At 42.3% G+C, this 20,890-nt stretch overlaps 1 pseudogene; it reads left to right on the plus strand.

Annotated features, from left to right (window-relative positions):
* The first annotated feature begins 2,803 nt into the window (after positions 1–2,803).
* On the plus strand, positions 2,804–7,336 carry LOC121844396 (annotated as a pseudogene).
* The last annotated feature ends 13,554 nt before the right edge of the window (positions 7,337–20,890 follow it).

A 20,890-nucleotide genomic window follows, 5' to 3' on the forward strand; every position in this document is an offset into this window, starting at 1 on the left:
TAGTGTTTAACCCCTCCTCTCTACACTAGATGGACGGTAACTTTAGTGTTTAACCCCTCCTCTCTACACTAGATGGACGGTAACTTTAGTGTTTAACCCCTCCTCTCTTCACTAGATGGACAGTAACTTTAGTGTTTAACCCCTCCTCTCTTCACTAGATGGACGGTAACTTTAGTGTTTAACCCCTCCTCTCTTCACTAGATGGACAGTAACTTTAGTGTTTAACCCCTCCTCTCTACACTAGATGGACGGTAACTTTAGTGTTTAACCCCTCCTCTCTTCACTAGATGGACAGTAACTTTAGTGTTTAACCCCTCCTCTCTTCACTAGATGGACGGTAACTTTAGTGTTTAACCCCTCCTCTCTTCACTAGATGGACGGTAACTTTAGTGTTTAACCCCTCCTCTCTTCACTAGATGGACGGTAACTTTAGTGTTTAACCCCTCCTCTCTTCACTAGATGGACAGTAACTTTAGTTTTAACCCCTCCTCTCTTCACTAGATGGACGGTAACTTTAGTGTTTAACCCCTCCTCTCTTCACTAGATGGACGGTAACTTTAGTGTTTAACCCCTCCTCTCTTCACTAGATGGACAGTAACTTTAGTGTTTAACCCCTCCTCTCTTCACTAGATGGGTAACTTTAGTGTTTAACCCCTCCTCTCTTCACTAGATGGACAGTAACTTTAGTGTTTAACCCCTCCTCTCTTCACTAGATGGACAGTAACTTTAGTGTTTAACCCCTCCTCTCTTCACTAGATGGACGGTAACTTTAGTGTTTAACCCCTCCTCTCTTCACTAGATGGACGGTAACTTTAGTGTTTAACCCCTCCTCTCTTCACTAGATGGACGGTAACTTTAGTGTTTAACCCCTCCTCTCTTCACTAGATGGACGGTAACTTTAGTGTTTAACCCCTCCTCTCTTCACTAGATGGACGGTAACTTTAGTGTTTAACCCCTCCTCTCTACACTAGATGGACAGTAACTTTAGTGTTTAACCCCTCCTCTCTTCACTAGATGGACGGTAACTTTAGTGTTTAACCCCTCCTCTCTTCACTAGATGGACGGTAACTTTAGTGTTTAACCCCTCCTCTCTTCACTAGATGGACAGTAACTTTAGTGTTTAACCCCTCCTCTCTTCACTAGATGGACAGTAACTTTAGTGTTTAACCCCTCCTCTCTTCACTAGATGGACGGTAACTTTAGTGTTTAACCCCTCCTCTCTTCACTAGATGGACGGTAACTTTAGTGTTTAACCCCTCCTCTCTTCACTAGATGGACAGTAACTTTAGTGTTTAACCCCTCCTCTCTTCACTAGATGGACAGTAACTTTAGTGTTTAACCCCTCCTCTCTTCACTAGATGGACAGTAACTTTAGTGTTTAACCCCTCCTCTCTTCACTAGATGGACAGTAACTTTAGTGTTTAACCCCTCCTCTCTTCACTAGATGGACAGTAACTTTAGTGTTTAACCCCTCCTCTCTTCACTAGATGGACGGTAACTTTAGTGTTTAACCCCTCCTCTCTTCACTAGATGGACAGTAACTTTAGTGTTTAACCCCTCCTCTCTTCACTAGTAACTTTAGTGTTTAACCCCTCCTCTCTTCACTAGATGGACGGTAACTTTAGTGTTTAACCCCTCCTCTCTTCACTAGATGGACGGTAACTTTAGTGTTTAACCCCTCCTCTCTTCACTAGATGGACGGTAACTTTAGTGTTTAACCCCTCCTCTCTTCACTAGATGGACGGTAACTTTAGTGTTTAACGGTAACCCTCCTCTCTTCACTAGATGGACGGTAACTTTAGTGTTTAACCCCTCCTCTCTTCACTAGATGGACGGTAACTTTAGTGTTTAACCCCTCCTCTCTTCACTAGATGGACGGTAACTTTAGTGTTTAACCCCTCCTCTCTTCACTAGATGGACGGTAACTTTAGTGTTTAACCCCCCTCTCTTCACTAGAGAATATATATTGTATATAGAATATACAATAGACGGCAGCATAAGACCAAGAAGCAGTAACAGGCTACAAGCAGCAATATGATTGACGTAAAATTGATTGACATAAAATAGCAGGCAACCACTATATGATTCCCATTATTTTCTAAAATGGTCTCTCATTACTTTAGTTAGCTATATATCTCATATTAAGGTTTGGGTGAAAAAGTAACTATATACGATAACTTTAGTGTTTAACCCGTCTGTGTCCAAGGACCGAACTTTTGAATATTATTTTCAGGGCGCTTCAATAGCAGGTATTGAACCCCGGGTAAATAATCACTAGTTAGAACCTCAACCTCAGTATACATTCATTATAAAAATCATCTTAATATCTGATATTGTGAGTAAACAACCTCGAGAGTGCGTCTTCCAGCCCTCCAATAAATGACATAATTCAACCCTCCCGGTTAGTAAATGTACCTCAACATCCCCCGGAGAAGGCAGAGTAACGACACCAGCCTTTTAGCGGGGCTGACAGACTGACTACAACGCTCGCGACGCTAAATTAATTTCGTTATTAAAAATGACACACTGCTCGCGCCATTAACTAACGTCTGGAAGTCAGTTCTATTTGTGACGCAGTTCGCGCTGCATCTCCTCATTGGTTTATAGAAGCAGCTACCACGTGGCATCTCCTCATTGGTTTATAGAAGCAGGTACCCTCATTAAGCAAAAAAAAACATAACTTAACGTAAACTTAACTTCTTTAATTCTTTAAACAATAAATGCTAATTTACGAACATTTCTGAAAATGGATATATTGCTTTTTGGAATGAAACTCTTCTTATGTTTCCCCATCTGGTCTCAGAGTAGATGAGAGATGTAATGTTTGTCTCTGTTGTGTTGAAGACCAATCAAGCAGGAGAGACCAGCCTCCCCTGTTCCCAGCTGTGTGTCCATGAAGAGTGACCGGTCTATGGGTCTACCTATAGAGTTTAGAGAGGGAGACTTTTCTACTGAACAAAGGTAAGAAGAACTCATGGGTCCTGGTCAGTGAGTTAAACAACACTGTCTCTAGTCATTTCTCCTCTCCCATTTTCCCATTTATTGTTGTTGTTTTCATAATCCATAGGCTAATCCTTTTGTCCATTTTCATAGTCCTAAAACAATATTAAACAAACACAACATTCCCTGTGTGTGTGTGTGTGTGTACCTGGATGAGGAGATGTAATCTCATGTTTTGTCCACAGAAACCAACAGGAGAGATCAGAGTCAGAGATTCTCAGTGGTCAGTCTTCCCAGAGTCATCAAACAGACCTGGCCTCCATATTCAGTGTATGTGGTCCTGTTATGTACATTTGTTTTTGTTTACCTCAAGAAAAGTTGATCTGTCAATCATTCATTAATGTGTTAATGAGAAAGCTTTTGTCTCTTGCTTAACTTATTTACTTAATTTATTCCAGATGCTTGAAGAGAAAATTATGACATTTGTGAAGAACGAGCTGAAGATGTTCAAGAGGATTCTTAGTCCAGAACTCCCAGAAGGCTTTGAGAGTCAGAAGCAGGATAAGGAAGTGGTGGATGCTGAAGATGAGAAGCAGGAGAGCAGTGCCAGAGAGGGGGCTCTGAAGATCACACTGCACATCCTGAGGAAAATGAACCAGAAGGAGCTTGCTGAGACACTGGAGAAAAGTAAGAGCTGTCTGCCTCATCTTGAATGCTGTTTTATAACATTTAAAAGCTGTAGCTAAAGTACAGCTAAAGTAGCTGTGTAACTCAATGATATTGTAGCAGCCTTAACTAGAGGTCGACCGATTATGATTTTTCAACGCAGATACCGAAACCGATTATTGGACGACCAAAAAAGCCGATACCTTAGACGATATATATTTATAATTAATCAGCCAATTTAAGAAAAATGAAAAATGTGTTTGTAATAATGACAATTACAACAATACTGAATGAACACTTATTTTAACTTAATATAATACATCAATAAAATCAATTTAGCCTGAAATAATGTAACATGTTCAATTTGGTTTAAATAATGCAAAAACAAAGTGTTGGAGAAGAAAGTAAAAGTGCAATATGTGCCATGTAAAAAGCTAACGTTTAAGTTCCTTGCTCAGAACATGAAAACATATGAAAGCTGGTGGTTCCTTTTAACATGAGTCTTCAATATTCCCAGGTAAGAAGTTTTAGGTTGTAGTTATTATAGGACTATTTCCCTCTATACCATTTGTATTTCATTAACCTTTGACTATTGGATGTTCTTATAGGCACTTTAGTATTGCCAGTGTAACAGTATAGCTTCCGTCCCTCTCCTCGCTCCTCCCTGGGCTCGAACCAGGAACACAAAGACAACAGCCACCCCCGAAGCAGCGTTTCCCATGCAGAGCAAGGGAAACAACCACTCCAAGGCTCAAAGCGAGTTACGTTTGAAATGCTATTAGCGCGCGCTAACTAGTTAGCCATTTCACTTCGGTTACACCAGCCTCATCTCGGGAATTGATTGGCTTGAAGTCATAAACAGCGCAATGCTTGATACTTGTATGCTTGTATGCTCAGTCAGATTATATATATTATCTAGCAGGACACGCTAGATAATATCTAGTAATATCATCAACCATGTGTAGTTAACTAGTGATTATGATTGATTGACAGTTTTTTATAAGATACGTTTAATGCTAGCTAGCAACTTACCTTGGCTTACTGCATTCGTGTAACAGGCAGTCTCCTTGTGGAGTGCAACGAGAGGCAGGCAGGTCGTTATTGCATTGGACTAGTTAACCTGAAGGTTGCAAGATTGGATCCCCCGAGCTGACAAGGTCAAAATCTGTCATTCTGCCTCTGAACGAGTTCCTAGGCCATCATTGAAAATAAGAATGTGTTCTTAACTGACTTGCCTAGTTAAATAAAGGTGTAAAAAAAATAATTGGTGTCCAAAAATTCCAATTTCCGATTGTTATGAAAACTTGAATTCGGCCCTAATTAATCGGCCATTCCGGTTAATCGGTCGACCTCTAGCCTTAACACAACACCTAGTGACCTCATCAAGTAGCAGCAGGGATGTGTTGTGGTGATTAATTTAGAGAGAGAGATCATTAATAATACCATCAATAATATGATCAGTCACACCAGTCTGTAATGCATTATGACAACATTTACACATTTATACAGTCAGTTAAGAGAATAAATTATTATAATTTAAAACTTTATAACAGTCCTACAATACTGTAGACATTAAAACAGATGTAATATTAATATCCTCTGTGTTATTCCTTCATTCAGATGAGCTTGCTGTGATTTGCCAACGTGAACTCAAATCTAATCTTAAGAAGAAGTTTCAATGTGTATTTGAGGGGATCGCTAAACAAGGAAACCCAATACTTCTCAATAAGATCTACACAGAGCTCTACATCACAGAGGGTGGAACAGGACAGGTCAATAATGAACATGAGCTGAGACAGATTGAGACAACAACCAGGAAACAAGCAAGACCAGAGACTGCAATCAAATGTAACGACATCTTCAAACCCTTAACTGGACAAGACAAACGTATCAGAACTGTGCTGACAAAGGGAGTCGCTGGCATTGGAAAAACAGTCTCTGTGCAGAAGTTCATTCTGGACTGGGCTGAAGGAAAAGCAAATCAGGATGTCCAATTTGTATTTTCATTCCCTTTCCCGGGAGCTGAATTTGATGAAAGAGGGCAAACACACTTTGATTGAACTTCTTAATCACTTCTCAATGGAAACCAAACAATCAAGAATCTCAAACTACGACAAGTACAAAGTTCTGTTCATATTTGATGGTCTGGATGAGTGCCGACTGCCCCTAGACTTCCAGAAGAACAAGATCTGTTGTGACGTCACAGAGTCAACCTCAGTGGATGTTCTGCTGACAAATCTCATCAAGGGAAATCTGCTTCCCTCTGCTCTCCTCTGGATAACTACCCGACCTGCAGCAGCCAATAAGATCCCTTCAGGGTGTGTTGACCAGGTGACAGAGGTACGAGGGTTCAATGACCCACAGAAGGAGGAGTACTTCAGGAAGAGATTCAGTGATGAGGACCTGGCCAGCAGAATCATCTCACACATAAAGACATCAAGGAGCCTCCACATCATGTGCCACATTCCAGTCTTCTGTTGGATTTCTGCAACAGTCCTTGAACACATGCTGAAACATAAGAGAGAAGAGATGCCCAAGACCCTGACTGAGATGTACACACACCTTGTGGTGTTTCATACCAAACAGAAGAATGAAAAGTATCTTGGGAAAGAAGAGACAGGTCCACACTGGAATAAAGAGATCATTCTGTCACTGGGAAAACTTGCTTTTCAACAGCTTGTGAATGGCAATCTGATTTTCTATGAAGAAGACCTGAAAGAGGCTGGCATTGATGTCAATGAAGCCTCAGTGTACTCAGGATTGTGCACACAGTTCTTTAAAGAGGAATGTGTGCTGTACCAGGACAAGGTGTACTGCTTTGTTCATCTGAGCATTCAGGAGTTTCTGGCTGCTGTATATGTGTTCCTCTCATTCATCAACGACAATGAGAATCTAATGGACAAACTGCAAACAAAAGACGAGTCTGAAGTTACTGTCTACAAGAGTGCTGTGGATAAAGCCTTACAAAGTGAGACGGGAAACCTGGACCTTTTCCTCCGCTTCCTTCTGGGCCTCTCACTGGAGTCCAATCAGAAGCACTTACGAGGTCTACTGACAAAGACAAGAAGCAGCTCACAGAGCCATGAAGAAACAGTCAAGTACATCAAGGAGAAGATCAGGGAGAATCCCTCTCCAGAGAGGAGCATCAATCTGTTCCACTGTCTGAATGAACTGAATGACCATTCTCTAGTGGAGGAGATCCAAAGCTACCTGAGATCAGGAAGTCTCTCAAAACCCAACCTGTCACCTGCACAGTGGTCAGCTCTGGTCTTTGTGTTGCTGACTTCAGAAAAGGAGCTGGATGTGTTTGACCTGAAGAAATACTCCAGATCAGAGGAAGGTCTTCTGAGGCTGCTGCCAGTGGTCAAAGCCTCCAGAGCTGTTCTGTGAGTAAATAAAATGACATATAAGAACTAATCATCAGGAAGAAATATTCAGTTTAGAGAAAAATATGCATTATAATATGTATATAATATATTGAAAAACATATTGAATAAATGCATTGATTTTCACATTAGCATAACATTATGACCAAACAATTCTAGGAGACGGAAGATGAATCTATATGTTGTTTGAGAGAATAAACCAAATGCATCTGCCATTGTCCTTCTACACTACTGGTGTTAAATTAACAGTGTGTTTGTGAAGTCATGATGATCTCTTTGTCAGGCTGTCAGGCTGTGGAGTCACAGAGGAAGGCTGTGCTTCTCTGGTCTCAGCTCTGGAGTCAAACCCCTCACACCTGAGAGAGCTGGACCTGAGTAACAATGACCTGAAGGATTCAGGAGTGAAGCTGCTCTCTGCTGGACTGGGGAATCCCCACTGTAAACTGGAGACTCTGAGGTCAGTATTATCAGATATGAAAGCACTTTATGTATGTAGTTCTCCCATTTGAAAAAGTTGTTCTACAAACTTGTTGAATGTATTTGCAGTTTGTCTTGGTTGTGTTTTAGATGTTTTCCTAATAGAAACTGAATAGTGAATAATGTCCTGTCATTTTGGAGTCACTTCACCTGTATTGTCAGTAAGAATAGAAGATGTTTCTGAACACTTCTACATTCGTGTGGATGCTACCATGATTATCAATAATAATGAATGAATCGTGAATGATGATGAATGAGAAAGTTACAGAGGTACAAAGATTATACATATATGTTATTGGTAATGGTGAGAGGTTAGCATGTTTTGTTGTAGTCTCTGTTATTGGTAATGGTGAGAGGTTAGCATGTTTTGTTGTAGCCTCTGTTATTGGTAATGGTGAGAGGTTAGCTTGTTTTGTTGTAGCCTCTGTTATTGGTAATGGTGAGAGGTTAGCATGTTTTGTTGTAGCCTCTGTTATTGGTAATGGTGAGAGGTTAGCATGTTTTGTTGTAGCCTCTGTTATTGGTAATGGTGAGAGGTTAAGCATGTTTTGTTGTAGCCTCTGTTATTGGTAATGGTGAGAGGTTAGCATGTTTTATTGTAGTCTCTGTTATTGGTAATGGTGAGAGGTTAGCATGTTTTGTTTGTAGCCTCTGTTTTTGGTAATGGTGAGAGGTTAGCATGTTTTGTTGTAGCCTCTGTTATTGGTAATGGTGAGAGGTTAGCATGTTTTGTTGTAGCCTCTGTTATTGGTAATGGTGAGAGGTTAGCATGTTTTGTTGTAGCCTCTGTTATTGGTAATGGTGAGAGGTTAATGTTTTGTTGTAGCCTCTGTTATTGGTAATGGTGAGAGGTTAGCATGCTTTATTGTAGCCTCTGTAACTTTCTCATTCATTATTATGCATGAGTCTTTCATGATTTTTCTTAATCATGGCATCATCAGGATTCATTTATTATTGTTTAGAAACATGTTATCTACTCTCTTAGACAGAAAAGTACTCCACTCATCATCCACCATTTTATTATCGGGCAAAACACAACCAAAACAAACTGCAAATGTAACCAACGAGTTTACGACAAAAAACTACATTTTGGACTATTTTAATACACTTTGAGTGAATTGTTCAGAATTCTTAAGACTTCTTCAAATAGGGGACTAGATACATAAAGTGCTTTTATAGAGCCACATTTAAAACGTTAGCTTCACTGTCTAAATAGATATGGTGTGGACTGTATACTCAATACAATCTAAATCTGATACCTCACTGTCTAAATAGATATGGTGTGGACTGTATACTCAATACAATCTAAATCTGATACCTCACTGTCTATATAGATATGGTGTGGACTGTATACTCAATACAATCTAAATCTGATACCTCACTGTCTAAATAGATATGGTGTGGACTGTATACTCAATACAATCTAAATCTGATACCTCACTGTCTAAATAGATATGGTGTGGACTGTATACTCAATACAATCTAAATCTGATACCTCACTGTCTAAATAGATATGGTGTGGACTGTATACTCAATACAATCTAAATCTGATTCCCCACTGTCTGTCTTCTGACTGCTACTACTTCTGACTGATACTGCATTTTAAACTGGTCTGGTCAGTCTACTCAAATATTTGTACCGGTACTATAATGTTTCTATCTGCAGACAAAACTTTGATAATTTGTCATTGTTAATGATGATACATTAATTTACAAATACATATGGAAGGTTTCAGGACACTGATGTATATATATCTGATATATATATATCTGAATATTAGAAAATATTTTACTGCCACTATTTTCACCACCAAAGAATATCAGTGTGGTTTTAATATGATTTGACTCTTTGCAGGCTGTCAGGCTGTCTAGTCACAGAGGAAGGCTGTGCTTCTCTGGTCTCAGCTCTGAGGTCAAACCCCTCACACCTGAGAGAGCTGGATCTGAGTAACAATGACCTGAAGGATTCAGGAGTGAAGCTGCTCTCTGATGGACTGGAGAATCCCCACTGTAAACTGGAGACTCTGAGGTCAGTATTCCTGTAGTTGGTCAACAAGTGATAACTGTTCACCAGATCCACATGTGTTTACCAGACACACATAGTCCACACCATATGTGTTTGGACAGTGAAGCTTACAGTTATACATTTGGTGCTTTGCTCCAGCATTTTGGATTTGAGATATAATGTTTCATATTAGGTGACAGTACAGAATGTCACCTTTTATTTGAGGTTAAAGGTGAGAGGTTAGCATGTTTTGTTGTAGACTCTAACTCCCTCACTCATTATTATTCATGATTCATTCATGATCTTTCTCAATCATGGCGTCACAGGCTTGATGTAGTCATTGTGTTCAAAGAATATGGGACCAAATACTAAACTTTTGACTATTTTAATACACTATAAGTGAGTTGGTCAGAATATTTATGACTTCTTCAAATAGGGGGACTAGATACATAAAGTGCTTTTATTATTCTAAACGTTGAAACAGATATGTATTAAAATACCCTCAAATAAAAGGTGACATTATAAACTGTCACCTCAAATGAAACATTTGATCTCAAATCTAAAATTACACCAGGAAACACAGGGATATATACACCTGACTTCCGGCGCCGACAGAGATGGCCGCCTCGCTTAACGTTCCTAGGAAACTATGCAGTTTTTTGTTTTTTTACGTGTTATTTCTTACACTAGTACCCCAGGTCATCTTAGGTTTCATTACATACAGTCGAGAAGAACTACTGAATATAAGATCAGCGTCAACTCACCATCAGTACGACCAAGAATATGTTTTTCGCGACGCGGATCCTGTGTTCTGCATTACAAACATGACAACATAGTGGATCCCATGCAGCGACCCAAAAAAACGACTCCGGAAAAGAGGGAAACGAGGCGGTCTTCTGGTCAGACTCCGGAGACGGGCACACCGTGCACCACTCCCTAGCATTCTTCTTGCCAATGTCCAGTCTCTTGACAACAAGGTTGATGAAATCCGAGCAAGGGTAGCATTCCAGAGGGACATCAGAGACTGTAATGTTCTTTGCTTCACGGAAACATGGCTCACTGGAGAGACGCTATCCGAAGCGGTGCAGCCAGCGGGTTTCTCCACGCATCGCGCCGACAGAAACAAACATCTTTCTGGTAAGAAGAGGGGCGGGGGCATATGCCTTATGGCTAACGTGACATGGTGTGATGAAAGAAACATACAGGAACTCAAATCCTTCTGTTCACCTGATTTAGAATTCCTCACAATCAAATGTAGACCGCATTATCTACCAAGAGAATTCTCTTCGATTATAATCACAGCCGTATATATCCCCCCAAGCAGACACATCGATGGCTCTGAACAAACTTTATTTAACTCTTTGCAAACTGGAAACCATTTATTCGGAGGCTGCATTCATTGTAGCTGGGGATTTTAACAAGGCTAATCTGAAAACAAGACTCCCTAAATTTTATCAGCATATCGATTGCGCAACCAGGGGTGGAAAGACCTTGGATCATTGTTACTCTAACTTCCGCGACGCATATAAGGCCCTGCCCCGCCCCCCTTTCGGAAAAGCTGACCACGACTCCATTTTGTTGATCCCTCCCTACAGACAGAAACTAAAACAAGAGGCTCCCACGCTGAGGTCTGTCCAACGCTGGTCCGACCAAGCTTACTCCACACTCCAAGACTGCTTCCATCACGTGGACTGGGATATGTTTCGTATTGCGTCAGATAACAATATTGACGAATACGCTGATTCGGTGTGCGAGTTCATTAGAATGTGCGTTGAAGATGTCGTTCCCATAGCAACGATTAAAACATTCCCTAACCAGAAACCGTGGATTGATGGCAGCATTCGCGTGAAACTGAAAGCGCGAACCACTGCTTTTAATCAGGGCAAGGTGTCTGGTAACATGACCGAATACAAACAGTGCAGCTATTCCCTCCGCAAGGCTATCAAACAAGCTAAGCGTCAGTACAGAGACAAAGTAGAATCTCAATTCAACGGCTCAGACACAAGAGGCATGTGGCAGGGTCTACAGTCAATCACGGACTACAGGAAGAAATCCAGCCCAGTCACGGACCAGGATGTCTTGCTCCCAGGCAGACTAAATAAGTTTTTTGCCCGCTTTGAGGACAATACAGTGCCACTGACACGGCCTGCAACAAAAACATGCGGTCTCTCCTTCACTGCAGCCGAGGTGAGTAAGACATTTAAACGTGTTAACCCTCGCAAGGCTGCAGGCCCAGACGGCATCCCCAGCCGCGCCCTCAGAGCATGCGCAGACCAGCTGGCCGGTGTGTTTACAGACATATTCAATCAATCCCTATACCAGTCTGCTGTTCCCACATGCTTCAAGAGGGCCACCATTGTTCCTGTTCCCAAGAAAGCTAAGGTAACTAAGCTAAACGACTACCGCCCCGTAGCACTCACTTCCGTCATCATGAAGTGCTTTGAGAGACTAGTCAAGGACCATATCACCTCCACCCTACCTGACACCCTAGACCCACTCCAATTTGCTTACCGCCCAAATAGGTCCACAGACGATGCAATCTCAACCTCACTGCACACTGCCCTAACCCATCTGGACAAGAGGAATACCTATGTGAGAATGCTGTTCATTGACTACAGCTCGGCATTCAACACCATAGTACCCTCCAAGCTCGTCATCAAGCTCGAGACCCTGGGTCTCGACCCCGCCCTGTGCAACTGGGTACTGGACTTCCTGACGGGCCGCCCCCAGATGGTGAGGGTAGGCAACAACATCTCCTCCCCGCTGATCCTCTACACTGGGGCCCCACAAGGGTGCGTTCTGAGCCCTCTCCTGTACTCCCTGTTCACCCACGACTGCGTGGCCACGCACGCCTCCAACTCAATCATCAAGTTTGCGGACGACACAACAGTGGTAGGCTTGATTACCAACAACGACGAGACGGCCTACAGGGAGGAGGTGAGGGCCCTCGGAGTGTGGTGTCAGGAAAATAACCTCACACTCAACGTCAACAAAACTAAGGAGATGATTGTGGACTTCAGGAAACAGCAGAGGGAACACCCCCCTATCCACATCGATGGAACAGTAGTGGAGAGGGTAGCAAGTTTTAAGTTCCTCGGCATACACATCACAGACAAACTGAATTGGTCCACTCACACAGACAGCATTGTGAAGAAGGCGCAGCAGCGCCTCTTCAACCTCAGGGGGCTGAAGAAATTCGGCTTGTCACCAAAAGCACTCACAAACTTCTACAGATGCACAATCGAGAGCATCCTGGCGGACTGTATCACCGCCTGGTACGGCAACTGCTCCGCCCTCAACCGTAAGGCTCTCCAGAGGGTAGTGAGGTCTGCACAACGCATCACCGGGGGCAAACTACCTGCCCTCCAGGACACCTACACCACCCGATGTTACAGGAAGGCCATAAAGATCATCAAGGACATCAACCACCCGAGCCACTGCCTGTTCACCCCGCTATCATCCAGAAGGCGAGGTCAGTACAGGTGCATCAAAGCTGGGACCGAGAGACTGAAAAACAGCTTCTATCTCAAGGCCATCAGACTGTTAAACAGCCACCACTAACATTGAGTGGCTGCTGCCAACACACTGACACTGACTCAACTCCAGCCACTTTAATAATGGGAATTGATGAAATGATGTAAATATATCACTTGCCACTTTAAACAATGCTACCTTATACAATGTTACTTACCCTACATTATTCATCTCATATGCATACGTATATACTGTACTCTATATCATCGACTGTATCCTTATGTAATACATGTATCACTAGCCACTTTAACTATGCCACTTTGTTTACATACTCATCTCATATGTATATACTGTACTCGATACCATCTACTGTATCTTGCCTATGCCGCTCTGTACCATCACTCATTCATATATCCTTATGTACATATTCTTTATCCCCTTACACTGTGTATAAGACAGTAGTTTTGGAATTGTTAGTTAGATTACTTGTTGGTTATTACTGCATTGTCGGAACTAGAAGCACAAGCATTTCGCTACACTCGCATTAACATCTGCTAACCATGTGTATGTGACAAATAAAATTTGATTTGATTTCATTTGACCAGGGAAACACAGGCATATATACACCAGGAAACACAGGGATATATACACCAGGGAAACACAGGGATATATACACCAGGGAAACACTGGGATATATACACCAGGGATATGTACACCAGGGATACATATACCAGGGAAACACAGGGATATATACACCAGGGAAACACAGGGATATATACACCAGGGATAAATACACCAGGGATACATACACCAGGGAACACAGGGATATGTACACCAGGGACACACAGGGATATATACACCAGGGAAACACAGGGATATATACACCAGGGATATATACACCAGGGATATATACACCAGGGATATATACACCAGGGATATATACACCAGGGAAACACAGGGATATATACACTAGGGATACACAGGGATATATACACTAGGGATACATATACCAGAGAAACACAGGGATATATACACCAGGGAAACACAGGGATATATACACCAGGGATATATACACGAGGGAACACAGGAATATATACACCAGGGAAACACAGGGATATATACACCAGGGATACATATACCAGGGAAACACAGGGATATATACACCAGGGATAAATACACCAGGAATATATACACCAGGGAAACACAGGGATATATACACCAGGGATATATACACCAGGGATACATACACCAGGGAACACAGGGATATATACACCAGGGAAACACAGGGATATATACACCAGGGATATATACACCAGGGATACATACACCAGGGAAACACAGGGACATATGCACCAGGAAACACAGGGATATATACACCAGGGAAACACAGGGATACATATACCAGGGAAACACAGGGATATATACACCAGGGATACATACACCAGTGATACACAGGGATATATACACCAGGGAAACACAGGGAAATATACACCAGGGATATAAACGACACCTGTGATATATATACCAGGGAAACACAGGGATAAATACACCAGGGATATATACACCAAGGAAACACAGGGATAAATACACCAGGGAAATAAGCGACACCTGGAGGGGTGGAGACAATCACAAGACAGGTGAAACAGATCAGGGTTTGACATGAATATGGAGAAAAATATACTGCCACTATTTTCACCACCAAAGAATATCAGTGTGATTTTAATATGATTTGACTCTTTTTTCACCTTTATTTAACCAGGTAGGCAAGTTGAGAACAAGTTCTCATTTACAATTGCGACCTGGCCAAGATAAAGCAAAGCAGTTCGACACATACAACGACACAGAGTTACACATGGAGTAAAACAAACATACAGTCAATAATACAGTATCAACAAGTCTATATACGATGTGAGCAAATGAGGTGAGATAAGGGAGGTAAAGGCAAAAAAAGGCCATGGTGGCAAAGTAAATACAATATAGCAAGTAAAACACTGGAATGGTAGTTTTGCAATGGAAGAATGTGCAAAGTAGAAATAAAAATAATGGGGTGCAAAGGAGCAAAATAAATAAATAAATTAAATGCAGTTGGGAAAGAGGTAGTTGTTTGGGCTAAATTATAGGTGGGCTATGTACAGGTGCAGTAATCTGTGAGCTGCTCTGACAGTTGGTGCTTAACGCTAGTGAGGGAGATAAGTGTTTCCAGTTTCAGAGATTTTTGTAGTTCGTTCCAGTCATTGGCAGCAGAGAACTGGAAGGAGAGGCGGCCAAAGAAAGAATTGGTTTTGGGGGTGACTAGAGAGATATACCTGCTGGAGCGTGTGCTACAGGTGGGAGATGCTATGGTGACCAGCGAGCTGAGATAAGGGGGGACTTTACCTAGCAGGGTCTTGTAGATGACATGGAGCCAGTGGGTTTGGCGACGAGTATGAAGCGAGGGCCAGCCAACGAGAGCGTACAGGTCGCAATGGTGGGTAGTATATGGGACTTTGGTAACAAAACGGATTGCACTGTGATAGACTGCATCCAATTTGTTGAGTAGGGTATTGGAGGCTATTTTGTAAATTACATCGCCAAAGTCGAGGATTGGTAGGATGGTCAGTTTCACAAGGGTATGTTTGGCAGCATGAGTGAAGGATGCTTTGTTGCGAAATAGGAAGCCAATTCTAGATTTAACTTTGGATTGGAGATTTTTGATATGGGTCTGGAAGGAGAGTTTACAGTCTAACTAGACACCTAAGTATTTGTAGTTGTCCACGTATTGTAAGTCAGAGCCGTCCAGAGTAGTGATGTTGGACAGGCGGGTAGGTGCAGGTAGCGATCGGTTGAAGAGCATGCATTTAGTTTTACTTGAATTTAAGAGCAATTGGAGGCCATGGAAGGAGAGTTGTATGGCATTGAAGCTTGCCTGGAGGGTTGTTAACACAGTGTCCAAAGAAGGGCCAGAAGTATGCAGAATGGTGTCGTCTGCGTAGAGGTGGATCAGAGACTCACCAGCAGCAAGAGCGACCTCATTGATGTATACAGAGAAGAGAGTCGGTCCAAGAATTGAACCCTGTGGCACACCCATAGAGACTGCCAGAGGTCCGGACAGCAGACCCTCCGATTTGACACGCTGAACTCTATCAGAGAAGTAGTTGGTGAACCAGGCGAGGCAATCATTTGAGAAACCAAGGCTGTCGAGTCTGCCGATGAGGATGTGGTGATTGACAGAGTCGAAAGCCTTGGCCAGATCAATGAACACGGCTGCACAGTAATGTTTCTTATCGATGGCGGTTAAGATATCGTTTAGGACCTTGAGCGTGGCTGAGGTGCACCCATGACCAGCTCTGAAACCAGATTGCATAGCAGAGAAGGTATAGTGAGATTCGAAATGGTCGGTAATATGTTTGTTGACTTGGCTTTCGAAGACCTTAGAAAGGCAGGGTAGGATAGATATAGGTCTGTAGCAGTTTGGGTCAAGAGTGTCCCCCCCCTTTGAAGAGGGGGATGACCGCAGCTGCTTTCTAATCTTTGGGAATCTCAGACGACACAAAATAGAGGTTGAACAGGCTAGTAATAGGGGTGGCAACAATTTCGGCAAATAATTTTAGAAAGAAAGGGTCCAGATTGTCTAGCCCGGCTGATTTGAAGGGGTCCAGATTTTGGAGCTCTTTCAGAACATCAGCTGAACGGATTTGGGAGAAGGAGAAATGGGGAAGGCTTGGGCGAGTTGCTGTTGACCGGGGTAGGAGTAGCCAGGTGGAAAACATGGCCAGCCGTAGAAAAATGCTTATTGAAATTCTCAATTATGGTGGATTTATCAGTGGTGACAGTGTTTCCTATCTTCAGTGCAGTGGGCAGCTGGGAGGAGGTGTTTTTATTCTCCATGGACTTTACAGTGTCCCAGAACCTTTTTGAGTTAGTGTTGCAGGAAGCAAATTTCTGCTTGAAAAAGATAGCCTTGGCTTTTCTAACTGCCTGTGTATAATGGTTTCTAGCTTCCCTGAACAGCTGCATATCACGGGGGCTGTTTGATGCTAATGCAGAACGCCATAGGATGTTTTTGTGTTGGTTAAGGGCAGTCAGGTCTGGGGAGAACCAAGGGCTATATCTGTTCCTGGTTCTAAATTTCTTGAATGGGGCATGTTTATTTAAGATGGTTAGGAAGGCAGTTTTAAAAAATATCCAGGCATCCTCTACTGACGGGATGAGATCAATATCCTTCCAGGATACCCCGGCCAGGTCGATTAGAAAGGCCTGCTCGCTGAAGTGTTTCAGGGAGCGTTTTACAGTGATGAGTGGAGGTCGTTTGACCGCTGACCCATTACAGATGCAGGCAATGAGGCAGTGATCGCTGAGATCTTGGTTGAAGACAGCAGAGGTGTATTTAGAGGGCAAGTTGGTTAGGATGATATCTATGAGGGTGCCCGTGTTTAAAACTTGTTAGGGAGGATGTTCCTCTGGCGGGATCAAATCAGCGGATATTTTAGAGCGCCACCGAAAGTTTTCGATAAAACTCAAACTTTCATTAAAACACACATACAAGGTAGTGAATTAAAGCTACACTCGTTGTGAATCTAGCCACCAAGTCAGATTTGTAAAATGCTTTTCGGCGAAAGCATGAGAAGCTAATATCTGATAGCATACACCCCCCAGAATACCAGACCGTCAACAAAACAACAGATTTTGCGGTAGCCGGCGATACCCAAAACGCAGAAATAAAATATAAAACATTCATTACCTTTGACGAGCTTCTTTCTTGGCACTCCTATATGTCACATAAACATCACAATTGGGTCTTTTTCCGATTAAATCCGTCATTGTATACCCAAAATGTGATTTGCTGAAGACCGGTCTGATCCAGAAAAATGCCCCTTTACAAGACGCAACGTCACTTTTTAAAATTACAAAAGTTGCCTATATACTTTTACAAATCACTTCAAATTACTTTTCTAAACCAACTTTAGGTATTAATAAACGTTAATAATCTATTAAATTGATCACGGGGCGATCTGTATTCGATAGCAGCAAGTCTTGAAATCATCGTCCATGTTTTGACATTCAAAACATCCTGTGGTGAGCCCAAAGAAAGGAAATGCGTCACGCTACCAAACCAAGGATAAAGCAGAATGAAAATGACAGCATTGGCGACATCGTGTGGAAGCTGTAGGCGTTTACAGGGGCTTGACATGTATTTTCTTCAGCCTTAGACAATACATTGACTGGCGGATGGATATTATTTTTGTGTTTTTGGTGACCAGTTTTTCGAAGGATTTTTACTCCTAAACACGTTCTGTTATAGCCACAGACACGATTTAACCAGTTTTAGAGACTTCAGAGTGTTTTCTATACACACACACTTATCATATGCATATACTATATTCCTGGCATGAGTAGCAGGACGCTGAAATGTTGCGCGATTTTTAACAAAAAGCTGCGAAAATTCGCAGCCTCCTTAAGCTTTGGGGAGGTACCTGGTAGGTTCATTGATAATTTGTGTGAGATTGAGGGCATCAAGTTTAGATTGTAGGATGGCTGGGGTGTTAACCATGTTCCAGTTTAGGTCGCCTAGCAGCACGAGCTCTGGAGATAGATGGGGGGCAATCAGTTCACATATGGTGTCCAGAGCACAGCTGGGGGCAGAGGGTGGTCTATAGCAGGCGGCAACGGTGAGAGACTTGTTTTTAGAGAGGTGGATTTTTAAAAGTAGAAGTTCAAATTGTTTGTGTACAGTCCTGGATAGTAGGACAGAACTCTGCAGGCTATCTTTGCAGTAGATTGCAACACCGCCCCCTTTGGCAGTTCTATCTTGTCTGAAAATGTTGTAGTTTGGAATTAAAATTTCAGAATTTTTGGTAGTCTTCCTAAGCCAGGATTCAGACACAGCTAGAACATCCGGGTTGGCAGAGTGTGCTAAAGCAGTGAATAGAACAAACTTAAGGAGGAGGCTTCTAATGTTAACAAGCATGAAACCAAGGCTATTACGGTTACAGAAGTCATCAAAAGAGAGCGCCTGGAGAATAGGAGTGGAGCTAGGCACTGCAGGGCCTGGATTCACCTCTACATCGCCAGAGGAACAGAGGAGGAGTAGAATAAGGGTGCGGCTAAAAGCAATAAGAATTGGTCGTCTAGAACGTCTGGAACAGAGAGTAAAAGGAGGTTTCTGGGGGCGATAAAATAGCATCAAGGTATAAGTACAGACAAAGGTATGGTAGGATGTGAATACAGTGGAGGTAAACCTAGGTATTGAGTGATGAAGAGAGAGATATTGTCTCTAGAAACATCATAGAAACCAGGAGATGTCATTGCATGTGTGGGTGGTGGAACTAATAGGTTGGATAAGGTATAGTGAGCAGGACTAAAGGCTCTACAGTGAAATAAGACAATAAACACTAACCAGAACAGCAATGGACAAGGCATATTGACATTAAGGAGAGGCATGCTTAGTCGAGTGATCAAAAGGGTCCAGTGAGTGGAGAGGTTGGTTGGGGGTCACGGCGATTTAGACAGCTAGCCAGGCCATCGGTAGCAAGCTAGCATAGGATGGAGGTCTGTTGTTAGCCACCTCTTGCGTTCCGTCAGTAGATTAGTGGGGTTCCGTGTGGTAGAGGGGATTAATCCAAATCACACAACAACAACAAAAATAAAAACAATAGATATAGTTATAGAGGCCCAAGAAGAAAACATAACAATAATAAAAAATAATAAAAAAATTGATTGTCTATTTAGATAGCAGCCGATAAGACAGCTAACGGTTAGCGGGCCGCAGATGGGCGTTCAGGTAACGTCGTGACGGAGGAGCCAGCCGGATAACTCCTTCGGGTAGATAACGTCGGCAGTCCAGTTGTGAAGGCCCGGTGGGGCTCTGCGTAGGCAGTAAAACGGGTCCGGATAGGTGACTGCAGCCCAGGAGTGATTGATGGAGCTGGCTAGCTCCGGAATAATTGATGTTTGCTCCGGAATCGACGAAAGCCGACGAAAGCCGAGTCACACGGATAGCAGCTAGCTAGCTGTGAGATCCAGGTATGAATGTCCAGAGTTAGCGGTTGAAATCCAGGGACATGGAGAGAAAAATTGGTCCGGTATGTTCCGTTCCGAGCCGCGCTGCGCTGCGCTGCGCCGTACAAAACTGGCGATTGATTTTCGAGCTAAAGGATAGCTGATGACCATAAACCGTGGTTAGCTGAATACTAACGATTTGCCAGTAAAGAAGCTAACTAGCTTCTGAACTAGCTTCTGAACTAGCTTCTGGCTAGCTTCTGGATTAGCTTCTGGGCTAGCTTCTTGGAGTTTCTGGCTAGCTTCTTGGACGATTTCAGATTTGAGGTAACTAATACTTTTTTATAAATATAAATTGGTGAGGCGGGTTGCAGGAGAGTGTTTTGAAGATGAGTTTATGGATAATTAAAAAATATATATAAAAAGGTATGTGAAAAAAATTGTACATATACGGGACACGACAAGACGAGGACAAAAGACGTCTGAACTGCTATGCCATCTTGGTGATATGTGGTTGTCTCACCTAGATATCTATATATCCATTGATTATCAGGAATGGAATGTTGGTATCCTGTATATTAGACTATGATATGTGGTGCCATCTTGGAATCCAATTGTATTTTTATTCTCATATGAAACATTTGATCTGAATTCCAAATGTTGGAGTATAGAGACACATTTAAAATGTCAGCTTCACTGTCAAAATAGATATGGTGTGGACTGTATACTCAATACAATCTAAATCTGATACCTCACTGTCTAAATAGATATGGTGTGGACTGTATACTCAATACAATCTAAATCTGATTCCTCACTGTCTAAATAGATATGGTGTGGACTGTATACTCAATACAATCTAAATCTGATTCCTCACTGTCTAAATAGATATGGTGTGGACTGTATACTCAATACAATCTAAATCTGATTCCTCACTGTCTAAATAGATATGGTGTGGACTGTATACT

Source organism: Oncorhynchus tshawytscha, unplaced genomic scaffold (assembly GCF_018296145.1).
Source record: "Oncorhynchus tshawytscha isolate Ot180627B unplaced genomic scaffold, Otsh_v2.0 Un_contig_898_pilon_pilon, whole genome shotgun sequence".
Classification (NCBI taxonomy): Eukaryota; Metazoa; Chordata; class Actinopteri; order Salmoniformes; family Salmonidae; genus Oncorhynchus; species Oncorhynchus tshawytscha.